The sequence below is a fragment of the Pogona vitticeps genome, chromosome 3 (assembly GCF_051106095.1).
Source record: "Pogona vitticeps strain Pit_001003342236 chromosome 3, PviZW2.1, whole genome shotgun sequence".
Taxonomy (NCBI): Eukaryota; Metazoa; Chordata; class Lepidosauria; order Squamata; family Agamidae; genus Pogona; species Pogona vitticeps.
In genome coordinates this window covers 170,714,572-170,739,765 of record NC_135785.1, presented here as the reverse complement: position 1 = coordinate 170,739,765, position 25,194 = coordinate 170,714,572, and the positions used below count along the sequence as shown (strand labels likewise).

The window sequence follows — 25,194 nt, the reverse complement described above, 5'->3', positions numbered from 1 at the left end:
GGTTACCAGGATTTATAAGTGTAAAGGGAGCTCTGGCTCAACAATTCTTTTTTTCCCCTCAAAGCCTCAGTAATATGCTTCTGCTAGCTCTGGGGAGGTCGGTGAACCTTTTTCCAATGGATTGTCCAGCTGTGGAGAGGGGTGTGTGGGTGACCATGTTTTGCCGGGCTGCAGTCGACACCAGAAAACTGCTCCACTCTTGGATTGAGACACATACACACCTGGCTAGACTTGCAACAAAGCTCAGGCCAGTAGTGCTTCCTTCACTTCCCTACATTTAATGACCCACTTTTTCCTCCGAAGCCTTCAGTTCCGCCAAATACCACCACCACCCTCTCAGCTTTCCTGATAACTCTCCCCAATTTGCCAACAGGGAGGCTTTCTGATGCTCTGGCTGACATTATTCCACAGGCACTGCAGCCTTCTCATGTTCCATCCAGGCCTCTGTGACACAGGGAGTGGTGCCAAGCATGGTGCCTCTTTTTGGTAACACAGCAGGCTGCTCCTGGCTTCTCTGGAGCCTGTATAATTTTCAGGTGCCTCAGGAAGGAAAGTGGGGGCCCAGGTTAGACAGTAGACGTGCCTGCTGGCTGTCATCATATTGCGCAAATATAATGCATTATTTCCACGCTCTAGGCAGCACTGGGTCAAAACTGAGGCAGTCATGTGTGTTGGTATTGTAGCCTGCTCTTAACAACAACAACAACAACAACAACAACAACAATGATGATGATGATGCAACATTTTCAGGGTTTTCTAAGTAGAGGATACTCAGAAGTGGTTTACCATTCCCTTCTTCCACAGGCATCTTGGGACTGTGCAGCTTGCCCAAGGCCACACAGGCTGGCTCAACCCAGAGGAGGCACAGTGGGGAATTGAACTTCCAACCGTTAGCTCTGCAGTCAGATGCCTAACTCACTGAGCTATCTAGCCAGCTTCTTTAGCCCCCTCCCCAATTTTGATCTCTTTTTTTCTTGGAAATAAATAAGGCGACACAGTGTCATTAGTTGAAACTTTAATGTTTTTCATGAATCACATGTGGCACAATTTTTAGCCTCAGAAATCTTCAGTTTTAACAAACTTCCAAAACAATCAGATTGGAGGGAAAGTTTTCTTTCAGCATAGCAGCAAACTCTGTGGAGACTGATGAAGTGCAGCTTGGTTCTCTTATGAATCCTAAGAGAAAAGAAGCAGAATGTATCTTTGAATTCTTTATCTTTACTGAGCTGGGCAGCCTTCCATTTCCTATTTCCAGAGGTCACACAATGCATCAGCTCCTTCACTTTGACTCACACAGCAGCAAAATATTTGCTTTTAATAAAGTTTGACCGACTTCTCATGAAACACAAATGAAGTCCTCCCTCACAAGCTCTATTGAACTAAACCAGTGAGACTTACACGAAATATCTTCCCACTGAATTATGCCCAAAGTGATTAATTTGAGCAGTTCAACAGTGGTTGAGGTGTGGAGAAAAGTGAAATGTACTTTATCTTATTGTGAAATAGAAAGATTCTCTATATAGATCATTTTTGTAAGTCATACCCTGTTCCCCCCGAAAATAAGACAGGGTCTTATATTAATTTTTGCTTTAAAAATGCATTAGGGCTTATTTTCAGGGGATGTTTTATTTTTGCCATGTATAACCATCTACATTTATTCAAATACAGTCATGTTATCTTCTGGTTGCTGCACAGTGGTGGAGGGCGGGGTTTCACTTAACTAGGGCTTATTTTTGGAATAGAATTTATACTACGAGCATTCTGAAAAATCATACCAGGGCTTATTTTCAGGTTAGGTATTATTTTAGGGGAAGCAAGCTATTTTAAAAATAGTGAATGATGGAATCATGTCATCCAGTCACACCAGGAGGCGGTTAATTGTACGATAATATGTAGGAAATTGCAGGGTTTTTCAGTTGTACAAAGGATGTTTACCTCAGATATATCTTTTCAATGAAACCCTCCAAACAAAGCAATGGAATCTGAGATATTTAGGTCTTACTACATAGGCTTCCTCAAGCTACATCTTTATATTCAAATGAAATGAGAATTACATTTTGGTGGTTCTCAAAAAGAGTTTCAAAACCTTTGCTTTTTCAGATACCAAAGTCTTAACAAGCCTTTTTGTACCTATTACTATTACTGTTTAGTGTTATTTAGTAGATTAGATTAGTTAGCCGATTTCAGAAATGCTGTTCATTCCAGCATTTCATGCTTCCTTTATCTCCTGAGGTTAAACAAATGCATTGTGATCGCCTTAGCATGTGGACAACTGCATTAGTTATCTGTAAATCAATGTATTGATTTTTGAATAGCTTGCTTATAAGGGTGTAAAGATATTGTCTACAGACAAGTTCATATCTTTATATGTCCTTTCCCGGGTGGCAACAAACAATGTGGGCCACAACAAACATTCTTGTGAGGAAGTGGAGTCCACATGTTTATCTGAAACAGAAATATTTGAAATACAACTTAACAGAGCTCATCACATGTCCAGTGCTGTAGGTAGTTTTTTATGGAGGTGTGGCCAGCCCTACCTGGCTAATCACCTTCAAACTGCCCTTTTCTTTCACCTGGCCTGCCTTAAGACCAAATCATATGAGTCCAAGCAGTTTAAATTTGAAACTTAAAAATAAAATATTTTTTGAAAAACAAAAACTTGTTAAACTGCACAGACTTTAACTTGAGGTTATATTAGTCATGCATGCCAACTTTTGCACATCAAACCTTGTTCTCCTTGATATAAAGAATTTCTCCTTTACAGCCCACTCTAAAAACACAACCTCCCTCCTTGGGAAACAAACTAACTCTTTGTAAACTCCCTCCTCCAAAACAAGTTAACCCTTCCCTTCCCCTCGTCTTCTTCTCAGTTGGTTCTCCTTCTGCCTTCTCTCATCCAATAAGTTCCTTTCTGATGTTGGCAGGTAGATTTGGAGAGGCTTCTGTCACAGGAGGCTAATGCAAACATGGGTGGTGGAGATTTGTGGCCAGAAAGTGCAGAATCAAGAACCTAGTTTTGTAAGGAGATGGTGCTTGCTAGCTCAGGAGACCCTGAGATAGCAAGGTGTAGATAGCAAGATGGCCCTTTACCTGGGCAGATGCTCTTGGCAGTTATCTCTCCTAAAAATTCTCTTAGCTGGGTCAGACTTAACAGTATTACAGCTAATGCAGACAAATATTTTTCTGCCATGTTCTCCTAAAAAAAAATAGGTGGGTTAATTGTTGTTCTAGCTGAGAACATTTTCCAAAAACTTTGCTCCAGATTAAGTATTGTCGATACCACGGTGTCTCATATCTCCTTCAACACTGTTACCCTGGCTTTACTAGACCTGGATCAAGATCTTATGTGAATCTATAATGTCAGCATTCCAGACTCAGATTAATTTATGGACTTGGAGGAAGACTTACTTTAAAATAGGAGGAGCATCCCCCTGCCTGGGCTTGAGCCATATATGATCATACAAAAGACTCATCCGTTAATCTGTTGCTATAGAGAAAGAGAACGAGATGGCACACATCAATAATGGCTGAAGAACTCATTGGTCCAGGTCATTGTATACAGTGACTCGATGTAGGCAGAAAGGCAGCAGAGAAGACACTGAGGCATTACATACCCATAGAATTGGCTTCTGTTTTATCGTTCTGTTCCAGAAGCTTTGTGAATTTCAGTAACTAAGCACAAGATATCAGAAAAAGATTGGTGGGTGCTATTTTTGAATTCAAGAGCACCATAAAAATCTAGTTTTACCAGACTGCTGCCGCGCACTGCTAAGATATCACATCACAGCACAACACCTTCTATCGTAACTGGGTATCTCCACATTAAGAGCAGAACACAGAAAATTAAATCATCCTTTTTGTTGTAAAATGAAGTAGACAAATGCACCATTGTTACTTTGAAAAAGACTGAGAGTGCAACTACACAGCAAGGAAAATGTAAATTAACTTTCATACCAGGGTATTCAGTACTCTTTTCTATAAGTGGCTACACAAGCAGAGGAAACAAAAGACTTTCCAATTGCAGTTCCATTTGAGGTGCCTGTAGGGGGTGCTATTCAAAGGAACTACACTGAGAAGGTTTTCCTTCCTCAGTCACTCATTTCATCATCCTGTCTTGTCAGTCAGTGAAAGCTGCCCACTTAGAATAAGCTGAGGAGGAAGAAAAGTGCCCATGGGAGAGGAGAGGCTTTGAGGAGAGAGAAGGCTACTGTTGCTACATATGTGTATATGTGTGTTCACAAGCCCTTTATCCTTCCTCAAGAGGCAGTAGACAAGGGGGAAAGCACTCTGCTGAAACACTTTGTGTGTGCATGTGCACATGTGCTTACTTGGTCTTTCTGCATCAGTTCAAAATGATCACATGCTTTGGACCAAAGCGAAAGGATTCAATAAAAGCAGAAGAATCTCTGATGAGGAGGAAAAACTGTGGTTTGGAGCTATGGGACTTTGGGCTAATCTGCATTTTCTTTTGCATCAACTGATCAACGATAAAAAATATGAATGAACCTGTCCCCATTTTTAACATTTCTTTCATTTTTAGCATTGCCCACATGTTTTGGGACCTCAGTACTTGCTGGAGCATCTTTCCCTAAGGACATCTATCCAAACCACCCAGTCCTCACAGGTCACGCTCCAGATTGTCACACTGAGGGAGGCCAGGAAGTCATCAACTTGAAAAAGGGCCTTTTTGGCCATGGCCCCATTCCTTTGGAATGAGCTCCTAGTGGAGCTGCACTTGGCCTCCTCCCTTTCAGTTTTGAAGAGGATGCTCAAAACAAGGCTGTTTACCAAAGCCTTGGGAGCATCCTGCTTAGTGCTAGACTGACTGACCATTACAATGTCTGTTGCCATCGGCTAATTTTTTTAAAAAAATTAGATGTGGGCTGTTTTATTTGTCTGTATGTGGCTTAGTATTTCATATATTGTTTATGCTTTAGTTCAATTTATGTCTGTTTTATTTGGATGGAAACTGTCCAGATTAGTGTTTACCACTAAAAGGTGCAGTATATGAATGAAGGAGTGAAGGAATGAACGAACGAACAAATAAATAAATAAATTTATTGTGTCGTCAGGTTCTAAGAAACTCTCTTTATGAATCAGCTTCATTTGCTGAGGAATTATTTATTTATATGTTTGTTTGTTTGTTTGTCTGTCACACATTTAGGGAAATGCTATTCTGGGTGGTGTACAACACAAATAAAAAAACCAAAATTTATATAAAACATAAATTATACAAAAATTAACTACAACAATTCATGCTCACCTACAGTATCTCTTAAGAACTCTAAGCTAGCTACAACATAAACTTTTGACAGCGGCAGACAACACATTGAGAATACCTCCCTGGACTGACAGTGACAATGGGTTGCTTTTTCACCTTTTATCTCTTGTAACAGCATAGTATAATATTACCGTTAATGTTAGAAAACCAACCTTTTAAAATAATTACATTTCTCTTTTTAAATAAGAGAGAGAACGTGAAGACAGACCCACTGTAAGAGGTATATGAGGAATAGGATGACATGGTTACAGAATGCACTCATCAGTCTAATCTGAAAAGGACTATTATCAAGAGATCTACGCTTCAGTGATCTCTTTCTCCTTTTTGTTACCATGTTTCCTTTTTATGGTTAAGTGAACTTCAAAACAATGACAAAGGAATATGCTCAGAACCACATACAGTATTACATGCAGTAGACTGCTGTATTCCATCTAACTGATGGAGAGGCTGTTAAGTTCTTAGATTTCTCTAAACTTACTTGGTTTTAAGAATCTCCTGTTGTTTTCCCTTGTCATCTGTTCTGCTACATGCACATCTCAGTAACTAGGAGGAATATATAAAGGGCCATCGATAAGAACTGGAAGAATTCAAAATCCAATCAAGAGAAAGGACCAAAGACTTAACGTGTATTGTGAAGACATTCTGTGAAAGAAGCAGCTATGTTACTGATTATTCAAGGTTATGCCAAGTGGGGCAAAGAGATCATTATAATATCTGTGAAGTTCTAATCTCTCTGTGTATGTCTATATGTGTAATAGATACATATACTGTACAAATAATCAATATCCAAGTGAAATAAACTAATTGAATCAGTGAGATCTACATAAAAGTTGACTTACCATTCAGCAGTGTATTCAGTATCCTTATTCAGAGCAAAAAGAAAATGCATTTAGGGTACACCCTTTTTTGGTGTTTCAGAATAAAATTTGGAAGCATAGGTAGAAAAGACTTAGGAATATTTCTTCACCAGCTGGGTCTTTGTTTTCACCTGCTGTTGTTTGCATTGCTCACCTAGTCTTGTCACTGATTAGAGCTCCAGGTGGGCTTTCTGACATAGATGTTAGTACCTCATTAAACTGGTACTCAGTTGCAAGCAGAATTCTTCACATTCAATCGATGCACCTTGTGGTATGTCTCTCATTCTATCAGTCAGCTCCCAACCATGCCTGATGTAAATACTTAACATGAGTATTCCAGTGTTTCTGGAAGGCATGAATTGATATATATATACACAGTGGTGCCCCACTTGACACTTACCCCGCATGACGTCGAAATCGCTTTACGATGAGTTTTTTGCAATCGCTACTGCGATCGCAAAATGATGGTTCCAATTGGGTTTTTTCACTCGACGTCGATTAGGAGCCTGCTTTGCAAACCATTTGTTCGCTAAATGATGATTTTTCTGGTTCCGCAAAATGGCTTCCCTTCGTAAAATGGCTTCCCTCTCTTCTCAAAATGTCTGCTTTCCACACCCCTGCTTCAGAAGACAGCATTTTTAAACAGATGATCGGTGGTTCTCTATGGACAATCTTCGCTGGACGATGAGGTATTTCCTCATTGGAATGCATTGACCAGTTTTCAATGCATATATATGCATCCCAATATGTTTCTGGGTTACCAAGTCATTTCCTTCCAATTCAGTAAGTGCCCTAGAGCTTCCTGTTGAGGCCATTTGGCAGAAGTTAACTGATGCATTGACACAAATGCTGCAAAAATTTGAAAAAGAGTAAAAACATTTTAAAAGAACAGGCACAGTGACAGTGGTTCCAAAAGGTTGTGATAAGATTGTTCACACATGCAGCAACGCAACATTTTAAAAAAGGTCCTCAACTAAAATGTTAAATCCTCTAGCTGAGCAAGAAATGACCCACAGTTGGCATGCTTGCCAGATGGCCATGCATCATGTGACCGCAAATATGAATTGCGAAATCAAAAGGGGAGAGCTGGAAAACATTTTATTGGTGTGATCACAGCCTGAGTAGAAATATTCCCAGTGTGGTGTACTAGACAGAGTGATGAACTAGGTCTCTGAAGAAGAGTTTGAATCCCCACATTGCCATGGAAACTCACTGAGGGTGTAGAAGTGGTGAAATCACTCCTTTTAAAAAATCTCCCTTACCTTGAAAGCTCTGTTAGAGTCTCTATAAGTCAATTCAGACTTTATGGCACCAAACACACACAAGTAGAAAGTAACCTAAGAACTAAACAAAGTAAGTTTTCATATTTTTGAAAGGCAAATTTGAACTCTTCCTCCAAGGCTGTTATTTCCTCATTAATGAAATTAGAATGGTTAAACTCTCCTTACCAATCCTGTCACCCTGATAGAAATTGCCCCAACATCCCTGCCCCTGTCTTTTGAAAATGTTTAAAGAGCCTGGTTTTCGAATGAGAAAGATTTCCCTCAACTCTTATGGAAAAGGGCGACAGAATGTAGCGTCAAAGTTCAGTAGTGTTACCAAGTCCCTAAACTTGTGTGCTTATCAGTTGTATGAATATTTGGCAAGGGAAAAGTGGGGTAGATATCTGAAAACTGACTCATCTTTCAGCATCTCCCCAATCATTTGATATCAGAATTGCCCTGCAAGCCTTCTGTCATGTCATGTGGTCCTGTTGCTGATCAGTCCATAAGGGAATAACTTCCATCTATGATGTGATTATGGATGAGAGGACTAGCCTGGCAGATATTACCAAGACCTGGTTGGACAAGGTGAATGGGTTCATCTGGCCTAGCTTTGTCTGCTGAGGTATTCAGTGCAGCACCAATATAGACTGGTGGGCTGAGGTGGAGGTGTTACCATCATCCATATGGATTCCATCTCACCCACAGGGAAAACCATCCACCTGAGCACAGTTTGGTTTTACTGTGGAATGGTGAGATGGAAAGGGTTATTTACACAATTGTCCCTAAGCATCCACTAAAATGCTGTGGCGCTTATGATGGCTTCTGGTTCACAGAAGATCTACGGGCAATGAAAGAACCCAGTCAACAGAGAGAGAACAGGTGGTGAAAACTGATGGAATTACAGGCAGTTTAACATGCAAATAAATGCGTCTTCACCTGAGAGGAAGGGCTTGTGAGACTAACATGCTGGGTAGACTGCATGACCCCCCTCCCTCTCCTGAGCAATTGGCTAACACTTTTTTCTTAGGTGTGAAAAGATGACCCCTCCCCTATCTTCAATTGTTTTACTGCCTTGGTTTTGAGAGAACTTTTTCGGATACCAGAGAAGTAGGATGCTCATTTGAGCCTCTGCTGTCCTTATGTCCACCACTTTCTCACCTGTGCAGCCTTAGAGAACCCACTTTTGTTTTTACTATTTAAACCTTTTTTCTCCATTCCCTCTATTAACCTCTGAAGCCTCTGCACTTTATCGAAGTCTTCTGCTACCAAATTCACTCCTACAACTTGCAACATCAGTGAATAAAGAGCAATTTTCTTTTTTTATCTTAAAAGCAGTGTCTGAGTAATTAATTGAGCTGGTCGAAAGCCTTGGGGTGTGTGTGTTCGGGAACTTGAGAGTAGAACCCATGGTCATCTGCTGTGACAAATTTGCCGGGGGCTTTAAGGAGAAAGACATTCATGTTTGTCTCAACTAGACACAGCCATGGTAGGAGTCCAGAGTGCCATATAGTCAGGGCTCTTGGGGTCAACTCCAGTGCTTGTAATCTGATGATGTGGACAAGATACTTGAAGCTGTCTGCTCTGCTGCTGTCAGCCGAACCCTTGCCTGTCTTGGCTAATAAGAGCTAGCAGAGATGAACTGGCCAGAGGATAGAGAGTGTGGTAAATGCCTTGCTAGGCCAGGGGCCATACTTTACCACCTTGAACAAGGCAGTGGTGCATCCTCTCTTGAAGACTGGCCCCTCACCTATCCAGTCTGGCCTATGCAACATTTTACCAAGATGAAACCACTTTAGTAATAAAGGTGCCTTCAGTTTTGAATAATACAAGTGAGGATTTTATTTAAAAAACAAAGTCTAGCCACCTAGTTTCAACTATAGGCAGACACAAGACCTATTAGAGGTTTCCTAGCATTCCCAATTGAAACTGAAAGCTTTTATGTGAGCATCCAGGAGGAAATTGATCACACGCCAAAGCAAGAGAGAAAGCAACAATGACTTGAAATGACTTCTGATGAAACTGAAAGAAGAAAGTGGCAAAGTAAGACTGCAGTTGAACATTACGAAGACAAAAATCTGACTACAAAAGAACTAGACAACCTTAAGGCTGAAAATGAAGAAACCGAAATTGTTAAAGACTTTGTATGCATTGGCTTAAGCATCAATTGAAACGGAGACTACAGCTAAGAAACCAGAAGACTGAGACTGAGAAGGGCAGGAATCAACAAATTAGAAAAGATCATCAAGTGTAAAGATGCGTCACTGGAGGCCAAGACAAAGTTCACCTACACTCTTATGCTTCTGATCAGTATGTATGGGTATGAAAGCTGTACAGTAAAGAAAGCTGATGGGAAAAATGGCTTCCTTATAAATATGGTGCTGGAGGAGAGTGTTGTGGATACCCTGGACTGCCAGAAAAACAAACAAGTGAGTCCTAGAACAAAACAAGCCTGTACTATCTCTGGAAGCAGAAATGATGAAACTGAGGCTGTCCTACTTTGGGCACATCATGAGAAGGCAAGATTCTCTGGAAAAGACAAGAATGCTGGGAAAGGTGGGAGATAGCAGGAAAAGAGGAAGACCAAATATGAGGTGGACTAACTCTGCAAACGAACCCATGGACTTGAATTTATAAGAACTGAGCTGTTGAGGAAAGGACATTTTGGCGGTTGCATGTTTATAGGGTCACCATAAGTCAGAGATGACTTGATGGTAACAACAACAGCAGCATTCCTACCAGGTAATCCTAGAAGCAGTTTTTCTGTCATTCTCTGCCATTACACAGCCACAGTAGTGAAAAGCATAGGGACTTTATTTGTATCTGCAACTATTATTTACTTGTTGAGACATTGAGCTGAATGTCTTCTAAAACAACATAAACTGAAAGAAATATCCCTGGCCCAGGAAGGTTACAATCTGATATGTGGACAGACAACAGGGGGAAGATTTATTTCTATAAACAGAAAATATAAATAAAACTGATTCACTGCTTATAGAAAGAAAGTCAAGGATTAAAAGGAAGCAAGATTTCAAAGGTTAGATAAAAGAAACCAGTAGGACAAAAATTGTATTTGAAACTCCTGGCAATGCAAAAAGGTCTTTGCTGTATTTACCAGTAAAGGCAACATTGGCGGAATTAGAGGGGAAAGGGCATAGATAAGGATGAAGAGGCTTAGGAGGGCAAACTGGTACTAGGAGGCTTTCACCATCATGAAGAAGATTCAAGCAGAGGTGAAAAATTGATCCTGTTACTTCCTTTCAGTCGCACTAAATATCTGCTGGAAGTAGTGCCTTCAGAGAAGCCTTAACTTGGCCGGTGCTGAAGAACAAAGTTGCTGAGAGGATTCTAGTGCCAAGTGGAACATCAGATTTGAGAAGTCAGTCCCCCTCAAAGAGATCTGGAAGATCAACCAAAAGGAGGATACACATGTCTAATGCAGAGTGGAGATACATAGTTGGAAGTCTGGTCCACAGAAAAGAGACCAGAATGAAGGTACTTTAGGAGAACAACTGGAGATACAGGGCATCCTACGATGGCAGTGTCCAGCTGGGCTGGAATATTCATGAATGCTAAGGAATCAAAATTCAAGGACCCACAGTCGATGGGAGGCAAAACCTGTTGCTTAAAGACAAACCACTTGTGATCAAGGAGGTGGGTGGCTGGGTTGCTTACTGTGACGTTTACCACGGGGCCCTTGCTTGTTTCACCAAACAAAGAGCTCACACTATGTCATCCCACCAGCAGATACCAATTGTGATGTTCCCTCTTTTCCTCACTGCCACCAGTGGATTTCCTTTATCCACAATGTATAAAGAACTGTAGTCAGACACTTGTCTGGTTACTGCCAACAGAACTTATTTATTGAAAGGTGTTAAACTTAATCAGAGTCACAGATGTTCTTTATTCAGTGCATACAATCAAATCATTAAAATGTCATATATCTTGCCACATAACCAATCACCACCTGCTCTATTAACCTTGACCAGCTTATCTTTATTAGTATTTGTTCTCACTATCTCCCTGACTATATGTCTATATCTCTGCAAATTCTATATCTCCCCCTCATCTCTTCTGCCAAACCTTCTTATATCTGCTGACTCTGCCCCTCCACTCCTCTCATAGGCTCATGCAAATGAGATCCTGAATATGAGTGACAAGAGTGACGTGGGGCAATAGTCACACTTGCTATTTCTTTTCCTAAAGCAGTTACTGGGGAGCAGGAGTCTGATCATACCAGTCTGATCCTACATGTTGTGCAAGTTAATCCTTGGTCCCCCTCCATTTCATTTCATGACTCTCAAAAATTGCTATTAGCAGATGGAGATTGCAGTGACGAACAGTCTATGAGAGAGGGACCAATGGTAGTTTGTAGGGTGCAAATAAATAAGGTCGAGTTGCCATCTAAGAAGCTATTTTTCTGTTTTCCAAACTTCTAACCTAGTTTAGAATTTCACAGAAAAATCAGTGGTATGAAGGTTGAATAAATGATTTCATCTTGGTGTCATCAAAGTAATTTTTTTTTTGAAAAAATGAAAAGTATATTCATGTTTGGGCTATTTATCTGTGACAATATTAAATTTTTGGATTAAAAAGGAATGAAATTGGGGACAAAAACAAATACAAATATCTGCCAACAAGTAAAGTAGTCCCCCCCTTCCTTTAATGTATAAGTGTGATGATAAAATAAGAGTAAAGGGTTTAGACAGTTTTCTCCAGGTATTTGTACCATCTCCTTAGGAAATGGAATGCACCTTCTCCTTCTTTTACTTATATCCTTTTAATTATGGTTGCCTACATCTCTTTCAGCTGGCTGGATAACTGAATGAGTTAGGCTTCTGGCTGTGCAGTCAGAGGTTGGGATTTCAATTCCTTATTAGGCATTCCAAAAAGGCAGTCTGTATGGCCTTGGGCAGCTGCACAGTCCTAGAGTGCCCCAAAAGGAAGGGAATGGTAAACCACTTCTGAATAACCTCTACCTATAAAATCCTGAAAAGGGTCACCATAAGTCGTAACTGACTTGGTGGCACATAATTAATCATTATTACATCTCTTTCAATTACTGCAAAATGTTACATTTTTGAAATAAGAGATATGTGCAAAATATTGTATGTGCTTTTTTTTTACTACATTTTGTATTTTTCAAGCCTATTTTGAATGTTACTTTCCTAAATAGCATAAACTTAATATCCACTCAATAGCTGGGACACATCAATCACTTAAAAAAAAAAATCAAAACCAGAAATTCTCCACACAGGGCATTTTATCCACACACAGATCTTTCATGTTTAATGAGTACAGAGTTATTGAGGTTTACATCCAATGTTCTTTTCAAAAGCCAACTGCTCTTAAGAATTCATCTTGAAATCTTTAAAAATCTTGAATAAATCTTTTATAAAATGAGCTTCTCTACCAGATTTCTATTGTCATTGTAGAGTAGTGGTGACACACTAAATCTTCAGACTGGGATCCTCTCACTATGTATACCTTCCGCAAATGCTCTCCTTTAAAATGAGCATCCCTTTATAAAACAAGAATCTCCCTAAAAAGATCCCTTTATAAAACAAGAATCTCCCTAAAAACCTTGAAGAAATCTTGCCAAAATCTTTAACAAAAGTGAGTTCTCTGCTGGATTTTATTGTTGCTGTTTTTGAGCAGTGTTGCATTAAATGGAAGTTTCCAACTGAGAAGCTCTTTCCTTCTAAACTTTGCTTCTGAAATATGGCAATGGTAATAACAAACCTTGTTTTTTTTTTTTTTTTTTTTTTTTGAGGTTTAAAAATGAGCAAAAGATCCCAGAGAAAACACTGGACAAAGCAAGGTAAAAGAAACACTGTAGGAATGGTAGGAAAAACACTAATAACATCAGTCAGAGCCTGTTACTTTGAGAACAGCTAATGAACCATCAAAACCCAACACTTTAAAATAAATGTTTCCAGTGCTGTGTCATCTCATTTTCACATGGGCGGCAACTGTTCTGAGACATGTCTTCCTTGCTCTCTCCTCCATTGTATTAATAACAAAGTTTTCTCAGGGCGAGTTTATCAAGAATGAATAAATAGTCATTGCTTGTATGCACTTCCTCAGTCTAATTCTCATTAGCAGGGAAGCTACATTAACCTGTTCCGGCAATGTAAAAGGGGCTTGAGGTGAGAATAAATGCAATTTGTACCCACTTTAAGGCACTTTTCCACTGCCAAAGTGGTGTCACGTTGTCTTAGTATAAATGAAAATTAGACCCACTTTGGAGCTTTTAATGTGGTACTACTCATGTTTCAGTATAGACCATTTTCCTTTTTAGCAAAATCAAGGTAATAAGGGTCTGAAAGGTGTGCAAAGCATATGGCAAATAAAGTAATTTTCCTGTGAGTCTGCGATATTGCCATTTCCCCTAACAGTCTTGAGTCTCTTTCATAATAGAAGTTGCCGAAGGCTTAGAGTACTAGGAAATATAAAATACCTATGGGACATATTCCAGTACTGTACATTAAATTTGAGGATTTTACATGTGATAAAGTATGTCAGTGTTGCTTACAGGGAATTCCAGTGATACCTCAGCTTTCTTGGACTTATTATAAATCCTTTGTTGGAATTATTGCGGCTGGTTCAATAATTCAGATTAGCCCTCATGTTTATTAATGCTCTACATCTGTGCAAACAACATGTCAAGCAGAGAGTTTATTGTAATTGCCTGAGCAAACAGAACCTGAAAGAAGCAATTTCCAGTTACAATGTGCTATGACAAGTAATGAGGTAATTGGCATTCTGTCCTGATTACTTCCACCTTCGTTTTCATCAGGTCTATATTGTGTGTGATAGATAGTTTTATAAGAAATGAAGGTGTTTGATAATATGGTTTGCTGCTGCTTTAGGTTAGTGATTAAAGACAATCATCATTTTCTCTCAGAGATCTTATTAGCTTTAGCATTATTTATTCATACGTGTAAGATGTAGACCCCAAAACCTATCTAGCATGCTTGCAACATGGAGTTAAAAATGTAAAGTCGACTGCAAAGTCAGCACATGCAAAATATGTGTGAGGTGTCCAAGGCGGGATCACAGAGCAACTTTTCAGTGATGAAATCTGTCTGAAAACAGGAGGGATAGACAGAGCACTAAATAAATATGCATAGACGCTCAACGGTGTCCTGTGTTTTATAGGTGTATATAGCATGAATGCTTCCAGTGCTATATATTGTAACAATTTCATTCATTCAGTCTCCCTCAGCCTAGGATTTGTCAGAAGATAAAACATAAATTTGGTTTCATGCCTTGTAAGACATGAGAAGGAGAATTGTCAAACAGACGAATTAACCTATTTCCGGTCCATGTATCTTCTGTTCACTCGTAGGGCCTTGGCGTCCTATTTCTACTTTAATTTCAGATTTTAAAAAACAACAACAATAATAAGTGACATTTAATAAATACATGCCGAAATATCTATTTTATAAAAACACACTTTCTTTTACAGTATGAGTTTCTAATGAAGTTATTGTCCTAAAATGCACTTTTTATATTGTGTTTTTCAGCTTAGAGCTCCATTGGTATCTTTGGGCAGTGTGAGGAATGTTGGGCGACTACATCAAGGGTAACTCCATGAAGGATAGTCAAAGTGTAGGCAAATGAGCCCACCACCAGCACTGACCCACCCACCCTTAAAAATCTATAGAAATTTGGCGAATAGCGTAATTCTACTAGTGCAAAGCTTGCACTACTTTTGGAAACTGTCAAGTCTAACTCTTCGACATTGCTTGAGCCACATTTGAAAGCCCCTGGAAGCTGTTCCTACAAGCTGTTACACATGCTTCTGCTCATTACAACATTATTCGGCCAAGTATTGCTTGTGTTTTGGAGTGCTTGTAGAATCCTTAATGGGACACCACTATTTCTTGTCCCTTTTCTTCTACTCAGGGACTCCATAAAAACCATAAATATATGCCATCTCAGCTTGATGTCTTCATATTGTGGAGCAGACTTCCTTATTGTGGTAGCCTCCTGGTGTTCTGTAGAACAGCTCCAATCCAGTGTGACCACTGGCCAGGCTGACTGGGGCTCAGAGATTAGAGACGGCTCCTTCGGAGGGTTCTAGTAGATCTTACTGTAATTACTGATCTTACTGTGATTACTGTAATAAAACGAAACTGAGAAGCTTGGCTACCACATATGTTGTCATTTTAAGTAGTCAAATCAATGCAATATCTTATTTTTCAATTACAAATGTTTTATTGTGTGCTCAAAAGAAAAACCTGTACTTATTCTGAATCAGGCTTTATTACCTCTTGGCTAAATAAGAAAGAGAGGGCTTGAAAGGAACACATTATTTGTGATTAATTCATTTCCCCAGTAACAAAGCCTTAACTAAGTTACATTATAACTTCATACGGCATGCTAACTGTAACTTCTAAATTACTTGTAGTTATATGGGTGTGTCCTCAATTGGAATACTTCATGATTTAAGCAGTGGCTTGTGCTCCCACTTTTCCTGCCTCATCTACTATTGTGGGTGTTTTATATCACAAGCTGCAGCCTAAAGCACTGAGATGTGTGAGTTTTTATAAAGTAATTAAAAACTAACCTAGTTTCTTTTCCACAACTGAACAGACTTCCTTTCCAAAATCTATAATGGGAACACACTCCTTTTTGGGGACTTGATGCTATAATTGTAACTAATTCCTTTTAAAAAGTAACTTTCCAAGCTTTGAGGGAAATATGTTACATTTCATTAATTCTTCCCTCAACTCCCTAACCCATTGGAGCCAATAGGTGAGGCCATTTCTCACTGTTCCTTAAAAATCTTCATTGTTTATGGGTCCATTTCTGAAAAGGATTAAAATACAGACACTTGTTTACCTTTACACATCACCTTAGCTTGTCATTTGGTTACCTGAGGGTTCAGTATCACCTGTTCCAATGGGTAACTTCAGGTTATTTTCCTATGGAATCATTCACTGGCAGCTGGCAAGAAGGCCATTTCAATAATAGTGCCTTTGTTTACAGAATGGTCTCCCCATGAAGGCTGTCCTGTCAGGTGGAATGCATCTATACTACACAATTATAGCAGTTTGATTCCCTTTTAACTGTCATGGCTTCCTTCTATGGGATTCTGAGAACTGTAGTGTGGTAAATTACTTAGAATTCGATCTCAGAGGGCTTCAGTGCACTGAAGTGAACTATAACAGAGAATTCTAACTACTTCACCAAACTACAGATCCCAGGATTTCACATAAAATATTCCAAGGCAATTAAAGTAGCATTTGACTGCAAGAACTGTGTAGAGTAGATGCACAACTACTGTTTGAAAATCTTTCAGTGCCAGAGGTTTTTGGGTTTTTTGCCTAAGTATTTTAATGGTTAAACTCTAAAGTGTTTTTTCCCCAGTCTTTGATCTGGTGTTTTATATTTCTTGACCAAGTTATTGTTTCTGAAATAATATTTGTTTTTATGTTTATTGTCTAAGCCGCCCCTGGAATACGTGCACTGAAAGACGGCATAGAGATTTTATTGAATAAATCCATAAACCTTCTGGAGTGTTTAGCTCCATGGCAGGTTATTAAGATAAATCAAGTTAGTTAATCAAAACAGCATCATGTTTTTCAGTTTATTAGAAGAGAGCATAAGGCAAAGGTCTCGGCTTACTCAGCTAAAACCTTTGTGAAGATATGGAAGTTTCTGTTTTTACTTTATTGGAATGATGTCTGTAGTGTTGTGTGCCAGTATTTCAGAGATTCTTGTATTTTCCCCCACAGAGTCATGGAATTCATTGTATGGTCTAGGGCTGGAAGTCATTTTTCAACTGACAATTTCACAGATAAAGTAGGAAGGGGGAACCATGCATTTCACCTAGAACTCAGAGAGGAGAGGTAGGAGTCAAATACAGCAAACAAACAATATACGATTTGATTTTGATTACTCTGCTTTCAGTGGACTCCTATGGCTTCCCAACTCCTTGGAAAGGCCACTTTTCTTAAAAGAGGTCATTCTGGCCCTTGCAGGAACTCTCTGCCCTAGCTCTGCTTCTGAGGCACCAACTGCGAGTCGAAAAGGTGGAGCCCTTTCCCTCAGCCCAAAGCAAGGCAGGTGGTCAAGGAAGAGCCTGTGGGGAAGTCCTGGGGCCAAAAGCGTGCCCTCTGACACTTCCCAAATGAGGGGCTCGCTCTTTCTAGTACCAATGACCATATTCATGAGGTGGGCAACTCAGGCCCCACCCCAGGCATCCTCATCTTGGGCAGGAGGTGATGACTCTTCCAGGACCACCCTGAGAGCCCTGCTCAGGCTATAACAGGCGGGTGGCCGGAAAGCGCCAAGCTGGTGTGCCCAGAGGCAAGTGAGTGGGCGAAGAAGCTTTTAACATGTTGAACCCTTAAGAATGTTGCACCCAGGGCAATCATCCCTGTGGCCTAGCCCACACTATGCTCCTGGTTATACCTTTATTAAGCAGAGCAGAGGGTTGATCCAGAAAATATACTAAATAAAGAATAAATCATCCAGTCCAGGACCTAGGTCTCTCTTTTTAACAGTTCCTGACCAAACTTAGATAAATGAGCTTAATATTCTGGGAAGCACGCTTAGGACTTCTTTTTCATGACTACTGAAACAATGGCACGTATTGGAACACAGGTGCTATTTGGTTTATCAAATAAATATTCGCATTTTCTTTGTAATAATTTCTAAACACGATCATATGTCTATTGAAGTCAACTAGATGAGTTCACAGTATGAAGTCTCAGAAACTAACTTCCTTTGGCTACCTTACTTTAGCAGTTTGTCTAATAATGGGCAGGAAAAATATATTTATTTATTTAAAATGTCCACAGCTCACCTTTCTCCTTAAAAAGGGCTCGAAGTGGCTTAAAAGACAATATTCAAAAGCTAAAAACAGTAACTATACAAATATTTAAAAAGAATCTAACAAATACTGATCTAAGAAATGATAAACAAGGTAAAGGTAAAGGTTCCCCTTGACAATTTTTTGTCCAGTCATGTTCGACTCTAGGGTGCGGTGGTCATCCCCATTTCCAAGCCATAGAGCAAGCGTTTTGTCCAAAGACAATCTTCCGTGGTCACATGGCTAGCGCGAGTAGACACGGAACGCCGTTACCTTCCCACCGAGGTGGTCCCTATTTATCTACTTGCATTTGCAGGCTTTCGAACCACTAGGTTGGTGGGAGCTGGGACAAGCGACGGGTGCTCACTCCATCGCGTGGATTTGATCTTACGACTGCTTGGTCTTCTGACCCTGCAGCACAGGCTTCTGCGGTTTAGCCTGCAGCGCCACCACGTCCCTCTAATGATAAACAAAGGCAATACTAAAAACCCATTCAAAAGAATAAGGTACAGCAATCCATTTTAAAACTTCTCTCAGACAGCCAGTCATTAAGGGAAAGTGTGCCTGAAGAGAAAACTTGGACTCAACCCATTTAGGGCTGTATAGGCTAAAATCAGCACTTTGAATTGTGCCTGGAAATGGATCAGGAGCCAGTGGAGTTATTGTAATGGGAGTTATGTGATCCCTGCAGCCAGCCCAATTGGTTTGAAACTATATTTTTAGAAACACAGATGTCCTTTATGTTGCTCATCAGAGGCTTTTCAGTTAAGGTAGAAAAACTGCTTGTCCAGGTTTTCTGCTCTTCGCATGTAATATACCAGCAAGTGGTGACTGGGGGATTTTTACAACATGATTTCAAGCTGCAAAGCACAACACTATGCTCCAGTAAGCCCAGACAATACTCCACTTGGCTGAGAATGCATTGTAATGTGTAGTTTTCCATGGCAGATTCAATGGAATTCCTCAGTACAAAGGGTTAAAACTTTTTAAAATTTGCAAAAAACTTGACATTCAAATCTGTGAAATGTTCTGCCCTATTGCTCAGGCAGGAAGCCCCCCCCCCCCAAGATAGCAACCTTGAACACATTGTATTGGGACGTTTATTTATTGTAACCATAAGGGACATGATTCTATACCCCCCATTGAAATGGACATGTGAAATATAGAAGTAGCCTGCTTTCCTGCCTGTAAGACTAAATGGGCCATAGGATAAACTGATTTATTCTGATTTTAAAACAACATTCTTGGTGTGCCAAACAAAGACTGATTTCACTGGCCAGGATCTTGTTAAATTCAAACTGCTTGCACATTGGGTGTAGTGCAAGTGATTTTGACTTTTACACCACTTGCACAAGGAAGTATTCAAGGCCACTGCATTTATGCTTGACAGCATTTATGCTTGACAGGGTGATAACTTACAAAAATAAGAATCTTGTGAATAATATTTTGCACATGCACTCCTAACAGTGTTTATATGCTTATATTCTTACCATCTGTTCAGCACACACGCATGGACAAATGGAGGTATCTATTATCTTAGCATGAATTGTAGGCAGGACAACATAAGACAATGAAAATGAAGGTTTAACAGTGCAATATTATGCATGAGTTGCACGGGGCATATTTCCAGAAAGGTGTGTAAAGGGCTGTGTCTGAAAGCCTGGAAGGGAAGTAAGCTTTTATGATTGATTTCAAGATGTTGAACAACCCAATCAATCATGCAGCTATGTTGTAATGGCCACTTTCTATTGACCACTGGAATTAGTAGACAAGTGGTAAGAGTCAAACTGGAAATCACAAGCACTACACCAGAATGTATTATCAGTACTGCTACTGACAATCTTTTGTTAAATTGACTGGTTTCAAAAATTCAGAGGGCCAGAAATATCTTCAGAGTAATGCATCTTTCTTGCTCCTGCAATGTGCTCTCCTTTGTTATGCATTGCTCCACAATTAGACATTCAAAAGATGGCATTGTTTCCAGATTATATCTTAACAGCATACACTTGTCCTTTTAGTGTTTTCACAATCACGACTGTTTTATAAATTGAGAGAGCACTTTTTCTAGAAATTGATTTCTCTGAAAGTGTAACCTGGCCCTGAGATAACTGCTTGATGTTTCCTTTTTGGGAGGTAGTGACTGGAGAAGAGTCTTAGCTCAGTGGTGGAGCACCCAATTGACATGCACAAGGTTCAATTGACAGCATTTACATGTAGGACTAGGAAAGACTAATTTCTGACACTCAGGAAGTGATCTTAGAAGGGCTAATGTTTTGACCTCCCTATGTCCTGTCCAGGCAATTTATGTGCAAAAAGGGGTTACAAGGTCAGTGCCAGTTAGCTTAGCTGTGATATACAGTGAAAGGAGGCAGCTTTAGATGGTTGTACATCTAAAGCTGTTTGGGACGTGGTGGCGTTGTGGGTTAAACCACAGAAGCCTCTGTGCTGTAAGGTCAGAAGACCAGCAGTCGTAAGATAGAATCCATGTGACAGAGGGAGCTCCCATCCCTTGTCCCAGCTCCTGCCAACCTAGCAGTTTGAAAGCATGTAAATATGAGTCAAGAAATAGGTACCACCTCGGTGGGAAGATAACAGTGTTCCGTGTCTAGTCGTGCTGGCCACGTGACCACGTAAACTGTCTTTGGACAAATGCTGGCTCTATGACTTGGAAACGGGGATGAGCACCACATCCTAGAGTCAGACATGACTGGATTAAATGTCAAGGGGAACCTTTACCTTTACCTTACATCTAATGTCAACCAGACATGATGGATTGTATCATCCAAGGACTCTTTGAGTTTGCCGTATTGACTTGCTTGCTTATTGGATTTTGATTTCTAATTTAATATGGCAATTCAATTAGAAATCAAAATCAAAAATCAAAAACAGGATTGTAGATGGAGCACATTGACATTAGCCCAAATCCTGTTGCAGAGCTCTGTCAGCATAGCAAGCATCATGTCACTAACAATGCCAGGTTGCCACTAATTAAAGAGTTTCTGCTTTAATTTTGGTTGCACTTGACATCATCTCATTGTGTGTGAGTGGTTTGATTTCAGGCACAACCCGAAATCAAAGCAGCAATTCTTTTATTAGTGGCAATTTGCCACTGTCAGTGATTTCAGCCCTGTTGCACTGGTGGAACCACACAACAAGATACTGGGACCTCCCCGAAGTTCTGAAAGTGCAGGCAAGTTTATACGGCGAGAGTAGGTTGTTTCAACTCACCATGCCCACACTGCATAGGGCTTTAGAGAGTTTATTGAGAACTTCTAATTGTTCCCAGAAGCAATCCAGTAGCATTGATGCTATCAGAATATGGTGGTTGTGTCCTTCCTTTAACCTTCATCACGGCATTGAGGAAAAAGCTGGAATTCGTGACTCATCCAATTCTTCTGTCCTCCCTCCGGTTGAAGAGCAATGAGGAACAAAAAGAGGAGTTTTGGCCCTCCCCAACATATTGGGACTTCGTTTGTCCCAGGGGTCAGGGAGTACAGTGGCAAGTAAGCCAGCAGCTTCCTGGATCGGGGACTCCCAGTAGCTACAGAGCCTGTGTACTCTGCCCGGAGTCCAGCTGTCCAAGAGTTTTGGGCAGATGTGCGAGCTTCCTGTAGGGGTGGGGTCAGGATTGTGAAGTTTTCACTCTGGTCCACTTGGGGTGCTTACTCACTTTCCCACACTTCTCCAGCTCTGTCTTCACTGAGGAGAGGTTTGGGTGAAAACCAACAAGAACATGCCAAACTATGATCTTCAGAATTGACAGGAAAGTGTCCTCTCTGTGGTCTTCCCCCTAGAGGCTCTTCATTTTCCAGTCATTATCACCCAAATAGAGACAGTCAGATAGTAGCAGAAGTCTTTGGACCCATTGAGTCTATCTAAGGGAAACCAGACGATAGTTATTTGCCTCAGTACAGATTCCAGTTACTCCTGTTGTCATTTAAAAGTTGTGATTATGTATCTCATGTATGTCACCATTATCTTCATTCTGGTGCAGGGAGAGAGTTGGCCTGAAAGTGTCATTCTGGCAGAATTTGACCCTGAATTGTTTTATAGCTCATTTAAGTGTGCTGACAACAAATAAATAAAAATAAAAATAAAAATTAATGTAATGGCAAGTCTTCCACTCAAGGCATGTTACTTACCTTCTTAACTATCACAAAGTACAAACCGTCAGTTAAACAAACCACTATATCGTATCCTGACCTACCATTTCAACATCAAATGCAAGACAGAAGCAAATCGACCAGATATTATTTTGTACAAGACACCCTTATTACTATTCAAACCTAACATAGCATGTGTTTAAATTCAGCATATGCTAATATGTGTAACAAAATGTTGATATTTTTCCAAAACAGGAGAATGAAACCTAGCTGCAAGAACTCACTCGATTTGGATTTCATTTTGATTTAGTTTTAGAAAACTAAAGTAATGGTCAGGATAAATCACTTGGTTTACTTGTCTGGGTTTTGTTTCACATTGTGTTGCTTTTTTTAAAATCCAAGGGGAACTTGACTGAGCACTTCTTGTAAGCACTGCTGCCACATTTGACAAGGAGATCATTGGTCAGAGCTGTAAGGGAGGGAGGCTTTCAGCTTGTAGATTTGCTACTAAAAGCACGCAAGACTCCACCAGAAACATTGCTTTAACTGACCTACTGTACAACACTTGTTGCTTCCGCTGGGACTCTTGTCCTTTTTATTATCAAAAACAGTAGGCATTTTCTCAATTGGTAGGAAGGCTGGGGCTTGTAGGTAATGGAGCTTTAAATTGAATTCTGGATTTAATCCATGCTGGATTGCCAACCCAACTCTCTGTATCCTTTGCCAGTAGCTTTGGCTCAAGTGAAAGCAACAAGCTTTGTTCTAAACTGGTGCAAATTCCTTGGTTGCTGTGATTGTAGCTTGTTCAAAGTCAGTGATCACATATGTGAGTCTTAAATAGTGCTGCGCAGAGCTTGGCAGATGCAGTTCACGAGCGGTTTAGTGAAAGTTTCTTTGGCTTCAGCTCAGGTAGCTTTGGATTAGGGACACAAAACTTCAGTAATGTCAAAGAACAGGTCTTATATGTTTATTTATTTTTCTCCCCAAATGTACCCTAGTTTGGATATCCATTAAGCAGCAGATTAATAGCTGCTAAACATATTACCAAAAATGCACACCTCACTAAATGCACTGTTTCAATGCTTGTGTTCCTCATGATTCTGCTCCTTCTACTTTTCCCTTTGGATCCTACCATTAAATATAATTGGATGGCTAATGTGTAATGTGTACTGTTTACTAGTGTGTCTGACATAATCACCAGAAATATAGGGCTGTCAAAAACCGTATGCGTTGCCAAAGCGAGCAGAAGAAAATGTAGGTGAAGGTAGCCACATTGGAAGCACCTGGTAGAGACATCCAGAGATAGCTCAGTCAGAGATAGCATACAGGAATGGTCAGACTGAAGAAGGATGCAATGAAGAAACAGGGCTAGAAAGCCTTGGAACTACTCTTCATAAAAGGCAAGGTTGGGGATCAGTGGTCAGGCCTTGGCCTGGCTCCAGTCCTTCCTGGAAGACCACCCTCAGACAGTACATCTTGGGGAGATGCTGTCCACTCCGTGGACTCACAATTGTGGGGTCCCACAGAGGTCAGTAGTCTCCCCGATGCTATTTAATATCTATATGAAGCCACTGGGGGAGGTCATCAGGGGGTTTGGAGCTTTGTGTCACCAATACGTGGATAACACTCAGCTCTATCTCTCCTTCCATCCTTCTGCAGTGGATGCTGTCCTGTCCCTTGAGCGCTTTCTGGACGCGGTGCTGGGATGGATGAGGGAAAACAGACTGAGATGAACCCAGACAAGGTGGAAATCTTGTGGGTGGGAGCCCCTTTCTTTCAGGGGAGACACTCTTTCCATGAAGGATGAGGTGCACAGCCTGGGCATAGTTTTGGCTATCAAAGTCAACCTGGCCCCCACAGTAGGCACTTCTGAAAAACTACTAAAACCCTGATTATTTAGACAGGCCTTTCCAAATAAAGTAACATCTGATGCAATAGTGCTTCTGACAATGTAATATCTAATTTACCTTCATGTTTTCATCTTATTTATTTTATTGTATTTTATTATGTCTCCTGCTGTATTTTATAGTATTTTGTTTTGCACTTTTATAATTTATTGTTGTTATTATGTTTTGTGATTCTGTTATTGTTTAGCTGTTGTAAACTGCCCAGAGTGGCTTTGGCTGCCAGATGGGCGGTATAGAAATCAGTCGGTCAGTCAGTCAGTCAGTCAGTCAGTCAGTCAGTCAGTCAGTCAGTCAAAGAAAGAAAGAAAGAAAGAAAGAAAGAAAGAAAGAAAGAAAGAAAGAAAGAAAGAAAGAAAGAAAGAAAGAAAGAAAGAAAGAAAGAAAGAAGTGTGGCAGTACTGTGATGCTAAGATGTATTGTCTGAGGTGAGACATTTACCTGGAAAAGCAGCCTGGTATATGACAAAAAGCAATGCAGAGACCATTTTGTTATTGGGTCAGAAAAATGGCTCCATCAATGACAGACTTTTTTGCAAATAAATTTAAACACCCTATTTTCAATCAGATTTGTTTGTTTCCTAATTTGGAAGGCTTAAGAACAAGGTTTTCTTCTTGTTGTTGCTGCTGCTGTTTTGAATTGAAAAACACAGTAATGATATTTTTAATATGAAAAAAATTGTATGTGCTGAGGCTGTGGTACTTTGGACACTTCATGAGAAGACAAGAATCAAAGGAAAACATAATAATAACAGGAAAATTGGATGGCAGTAGGAGGAGAAGACCCAAGATGAAACAGGTTGACTTAATAAAGGAACCAGGTCATTATTTTCTACAAAGACTGAGCAGGGCTGATAGTGATATGACCTTCTGGAAGTTATGTATCCATGGGCTTAGCATAACTGACTTTAAGGCATATACCAAAAAAATTAAATAATGAACTGCACCATAGTGGATGACTGC

General features: G+C 40.1%; 1 long non-coding RNA gene across 1 annotated transcript in view; it reads right to left on the bottom strand.

The window, feature by feature from the left end:
* Window positions 1-1,002: 1,002 nt before the first annotated feature.
* LOC140705764 (uncharacterized) overlaps window positions 1,003-25,194 on the bottom strand; it is a 66,147-nt gene continuing 41,955 nt past the window's right edge. Inside the window, exons 2-4 of the long non-coding RNA XR_012085261.2 lie at window positions 5,760-5,824; window positions 3,409-3,487; window positions 1,003-1,176 (exon numbers count right to left, since the gene is read on the bottom strand). This is a non-coding gene — a long non-coding RNA (uncharacterized LOC140705764). The remainder of the gene's footprint in view (window positions 1,177-3,408; window positions 3,488-5,759; window positions 5,825-25,194) is intronic.